Source organism: Bombus impatiens, unplaced genomic scaffold, assembly GCF_000188095.3.
Source record: "Bombus impatiens unplaced genomic scaffold, BIMP_2.2 scf_1055, whole genome shotgun sequence".
NCBI lineage: Eukaryota > Metazoa > Arthropoda > Insecta > Hymenoptera > Apidae > Bombus > Bombus impatiens.
Window position 1 is genome coordinate 501133 of NT_177474.1, and position 6473 is coordinate 507605.

A 6473-nucleotide genomic window follows, 5' to 3' on the forward strand; every position below is an offset into this window, starting at 1 on the left:
CTCGAGAGCCGCGGAGAGAAACGCCGAGACGGGAACGAAACGGCTGGGACGTTCGAGGGAGCGAGAGGAGAGTAGGGAAGGAGGCGAGGCCAATCTCGATAATACGAGCGTAGCGAAGGATACGACCTGACGCGTGCGAGATACTCGAGGATAGCATGTATCTAAACACCACCGGGGTATTCCATGCCGGATTGCCACGGTTCAATCTCGATTCTCGATGACCGAGAATTTTCATACGTGTCGACGGTAAGCTGATAACTACACCGAAAATACGATAGAGGGAGTAGACACCGATACAAATGTGTAATTAGGCTGTTTCCTTGGGATACCGGTTTAGAGGTTAACATGGCTGATTGTTTATCGGAGCGTTGATCGTAAATTACACCACTTTGGAATTTTCGCAATTTTTTAAAATATTGACTTTTTTTGGCCGGGGCCCCCAGGGTCGCAAAACCTGTACCTATTAATGCTAGCACGCACTCTGAAGGGAGTTGCAATTAATTATGAATAAGCCTGTGTAATCTTTGTGGCAAGATGGCCACTATTAAATTCGACATTTGTAAAGAAATCAATAATTAATGTAAACATAAGAAATAAAATTGATAAAACTGACACAGTATCTCAAATACAATATTATCATTAGATTTAGATTTAGCGATTATCGCTACTTGTCTTATCACTTTATCGCGACTAAATTATGTAAATTATAACATGTAGTATAGATGTATAATAGTGACATGAATAATACAATTAAATTTCTGTTATATAAAATGTTAACACGTACATACATAACGTGCATGCTTTCATCGAAGATTCATAGCGCAAATTCGATAGATGTGTCAATAATGATTTGGAGGTTATGTAATTTACAATATAACCAGTCGCATTCATAAATATATATATTCGCAAATACCAACAGTCGAGCGAATTATAACAACAATCGATTTAAAATGCACTGAATATTAAAAGTATTCACTTACCAGAACCTCGATGGAAGACAAAAGATAACCTGTTCTTGTCCAATATATCCACGCACCGATCGATCCTTTATTCTGCGTTATAATTATGTAGATAAGATAACACACACAAAACACTCCATATCATTACGTATTAGGAAAACTATGTTGATTTTTATAACACTTACTCTTAAATATGCAACAATTTCGGAAAGAAATATACCGGTAACACTCACGCGTCAGAACGCCATTAAACTGGTTGAATCGATTCAAACAAAAGTCAATCGCGATAAGCGCGCGAAACATGTATTCATTTGATTTATATTAGCCACAGTCAAGTACATTAATAATGTTTAATAATTCGAAATAATGAAAATTTAAAAGTACTGACAATTTATCAAACGCTATTAATTATTCGGTATTTAATTGGAAGGGACAATCTATATATCATGTAATAAAAGTATATAAATGATGTAGAAACGTATGGAAGACGACTAGGAAATAATTAGGTATTATTTAAGATACAGATATTCGTTAAATAAATTTTTTATTACTTACTCATTATCATCGTTATATATCGAAAAAGATTATTATATTTTTACTGTTAATACTACCGTTCTTTAAACTTTCAACATTCCTTGCGTTAGTTAAGTGTTATTATAAAGTTGAAAAGAAATCAAACGACAAATATAAAGTATTAATTTTTTAGACGTAACGTACGATCGTACAGCGATCTTTCGTCTTAAAAAATACAATTCATGCGAAATAAGTTTCAGCATTGCACTTAATTATTTTATTTTCCTGCACTACGAACCCTTCGTGAACTGGAATTTTTGAATTCAATTTGTTACTTTACGCTATATCAAAGGATGTAATAACTAATATGACTACAGACGATACATCGATGATCATTTCGTTTCACTTTCGATACAGAAATCTCTACTATGAAACAATTAAAAAGCGAAAGCATCGATCCTGAAACAATGCACGAGCTACTGAAAATACAAATCGATACTCTTTCCTGGATTCGTAGTTGCAAAACTGTCGCAGCAGTGAACCAGTCAGCGCGCAATGTACCGTCAGGAATGATTTGTACTTGCACAAAGGCAGATCCCGAGCGCGCGAGAAATCTTCGGATATCATGTGGTTTCGCGCGATAAGCGTAGATTGGATAGCGGCCGGTGGTCATCATTTACAAGCGGAAACAGTGATGCAAGAGCTGTGAACGCTGCTGGACGCCGGACGCCGCATGCGGCCCGTGACAATTATTAGGATGGCAATTAGTGGTCCGAACTCGCACGAAACACAATGGTGCCGCGATAGAAGTGGGAAATCTAGCCGAACGCCACGAAATAGACTCAGGTGCGCTCACTGGCCGCTGCTGAATTTATAATTCTGTTAGACACCCTCCGCAACGCGTCACGTGCCGCCACCGCCCCCTCAATTCCGATCGCGCTGGATAAAACGCTGGAGAACGTTTTTCGTTAGATCGAAAACGGCATGCACGGCCATCTTTATTGAATTAACTCGATTGAAGGTGGTTCTATACCGTACCCTGATGGTCCATTGAATTTTCATATTGAAATTGATACGATACGGATAGGGAGTGAGGGCAGATTGTTTGATTACGAGCGATCGAAGTTTTGTCGCCAGTGACATTAACTAGAGAAGCAAGCATGTAAATCATTTTACACTTGGAACGTTTAATACTCTACTTTCATATTTTCAACCAAAGTGTTAAAGATGAATTGCTCGCTATATCATAGTATGGCACGTTCTAAACTTTAAAACTTTCTTGAGTAGATAGAATTAGACAAAAGTTCTACAATTTGTATAACGTAATAATTCTATCGATTATGTGAAACAATTTACATGGTGTATAACGAGATTGTATATTATAGATGCCATGTATAATCATATGGTTAAAATTTCAGTCCTGGTAACGATGATTCCCAATATTTCTTTGGTACATGACCATATGCATGGATGCGTCACGGCTTTTCGTTGGAAATAAACCTTTACGCGTCAATAAAATCAATGAGCCTGGTCGGTGGATTTGGTTTGCGTCATTGAACAGTGTATTCGACCGAGGCATGATTCTTGCTATCGGACTTCACTGACTCGTAAACCGAGCTCCCCTACTTCTATCGAATCCGCACAATTTAATTCTACCAGCATTCTTCCGGTTTACATTAAAATCGTATCAACGCGAATCTCCATTATATGTTTCCACATATTTTCTCACTATACAAATAATTTTGTATTTTTCTCCATGACTCCATGAATTAGTTCATAAAATAAATTGTCGTCATTTTCAATTTTCCATTATATTATCCATTCATATTTATTACTGTTTATAAATGTTTAACGTTTAATTACTATTGATTCAGTAATACAGATACCATTGCTCACGCAGAAGCTTTTAGGTGAAATTGTGCTGTTAATAGTCAAAGGTATTACATAATAAAGTAGACGGCAAAATATTACGTAACAGAAAGTGTCTACAGAACACCCTGGAGTATCGATGCCACCCTAACAACCCCTGCTGCTTCGTCGCACTCATCGAATGCTCACTGACACGTGCCGCGTCGTTATTAAGACTCGATCTTGGAACAAAATCAAGGAAACGCGCATGTTAACAGAAGAAATAATCACCGTTCAAGATCGGAACATTAGTTCTGTCGTTAGGAATATATTTCATCGAGACGAGAAGAGGGAAAAGATAGCAAAATCAAGAATATTCGGATTTCGAAGGAAGCGATTTCTAGCATCCAACCAATTAACGGCAGAAAGATTGATTTGGTAGAAAACGAAGATTTTTGTATCGAATGGCACGAGTCGAGCGTAACACGGTGGGCATCGTGAGAGAGGCATCTCTGAAGGAACGGCCTGTGCCGGCTGATGAGGCGGAAGGCACCTAAAGAGATAAAGCGGCGAAATGGAGGGACGAGACACACAGAGAGATGCCTAGACAGCCAACTGGATGTTGGTGTGGGACGGTAAGAGGGCCGGCGAGCTGTAGCAAGAGAAGCGAGAGGGAAGAGAAATCAACTTTTATTTGCCCGGAACGTCGTTAGGGGTAAGTGGAGGACCGAAGGGTGGCCGGACGTAATGGCGCCCTCAACCTAACCTCGGCTCCTACCTTCCGGTATCTGTAGCGTGTCTATCGTGCCTCTTCATCCTTCCCTCTACAGCTACCTACCCCCTTTATCCTACAATGCATTGGTATGTTGTTGGAGCGATTGTTACGGTAAAGAGACGTGGAAGATAGTGGTAGCGATTGGTGGAGGATGAATATTTTCAAACGAGTGAAACGAATAGAATAATTTGTGAGATCATAATCGTTAATAGGCTACGAATGCTTTTATTCCTTTATGACAAACACGTATTTAACAAGTAGGGAAAATGTAAAAAATAAGCTACCTACTAATTTCAATAGCTAGGGGATGAAACAAATCTCTATTTATCTTGTCGTTAGTTATTCTAAAACTCAATGATAACTTGATCAATTTTAAACTCCATTTACACCTTGAAGCAACGAAGCAATAATTTAACAGTTTAATATAGCATCGTGTTACATTCATTGACACTTGATCATTCCGATTACATTTTCAAACAAATCTCATTATACTACATTAATCGCGCGATTAAAATAAATCTGGCGTCGATGACGTTATGAAATCCTGACATAACGCCAGAAATCGATTGCCGGTGGACCATGTAAACGAGGGATCGAAATATCCTCGAACGAATTCACGTGATACGATATCACGCGTTTATTAGCGTAAATAAACCGGAGGGATTCGTAAGAATAATAAATGAAGGTTGGTCGCGTTACGACGTAGCAAAGAAGAGAGACAATGGCTTTCAATGAAGATCATCGTGTAGAGAAAAGCTAATTCCGGAATGACTATGCGATAAATCTGAAGCCCGTCTGCTATACCCGGGGATATTACCATCACAATGGTAGACGTCGAGTGGTACGAGAAGAAGAGGGCTGGGCGGGACGTTGAGATTGCGATGTCCGGCGCGGCGTCCCGACGCTCCCAAATGCCGCCATACACTTCCCCTTCGTTGCGCGACGCCCACCCGATTACGCGCCCCTGAATATGTTGGACTTAACCGTATCCACTGGCAGAACAAACTTTCCACGGTCACGTGCCATTTGTTCCGAATTTGTGCTGGTTCAAGAAGGTAATTCATCGAGAAATTCAACGGCTAGCTGCAAGATCCTTGATAAACTAGTTGATAAATTATAACAAAAATTTGGATGGTGCTTGAATTTTGGCTGGCGAATCGATTCTTTCGCGGAATAATTCACCGCACATAGGATATCTGTGTGTCGCGCATCGTCGATTTCAGAAGTATGTCAACGCTAGGAATTGGGTTAGAAAGTTATCGTGTTTTTATTTCCAAATTGAAGAGCGTGATATCGCAGAAACTTAAATTGCTATCCGAGTTCGGTAGATGGATGGTTCACGATACCAAATCATTTGCGAAACACAAGGTTGCAAAAATTCCTTCCACAGATAAAATATCATATTCTCGATGCCATTACATTCGATCCTTTACTTTTCTATTTCATCTTGTTTCGCTGTCAGACCCCTAAAACGCTCTTACTCGAACGCGACATTTCATCCCTTTAGCGTATCGATAAGATTTTATCTTTATGTGCTATTCTTTCGTTCTTTCGCCGCTGGTGGCCACGTGTCACGCGTCCGCACGCCTTAATAGCAGTCGGAACATTAGCGATCACCCTCTGAACGTTTACCACTATTAGGTCTTTTGTATATAAAGTAGAATGCTTGCATCGAGCGGAAGCGCGAAGGAAGGAAGAGGGAAGACGATACTCCGGTGGTAAGAAATGGATGGGCGGGGTGATATTACTACGAGCAACTCCAACCCTCCACTTCCGTCGTGATAAATTAACAGAAGCTTACGACACTTCGAGGCCCTTTGTCGAATCTAAAGACAAGAGGAACAACGTTAAGGGGATGCTTAACTGGCAATGACATCATTTTTAATGACGCTGCACTGGTTTCAACGAATTGGTGTCGTCGCGTAAATATCGAAACGATTTTCCGAAAATCGTAACCTTTGTAACAGATTCTTTATAATATTCGATGGAAGGATATGCTCCGATCGATAAAAGGAATTCGTTCTTGCGTTTCACAGTAAATAGAAGTAAATGTATGTCTTTGCAAGATCTTCTAGATACCGCTATTCAGACGTAATCAGTACCCAGTAGAACACCAAGTAAATTACGAAGCAAATTCCAAATCGGATCTGTAAATCTATCGACCAGCTCTGTCAGCAAACAATCGTCTGTTCCCCTTCGGCCGGGTTTCTTACGTATTTGAGAAAAAACGACGCGGGTAAACGATGGGAAAGGACTGTTGAAAAAATCATCCTCGCGACTAAAAGCCCGGCAACTCTCCTTTTTAGCGTAACTAGCTTCACTCGCGAACCTGAAACCACACGGCTTCGCATACTATGTACCTCAAACGCGTCGGAGAC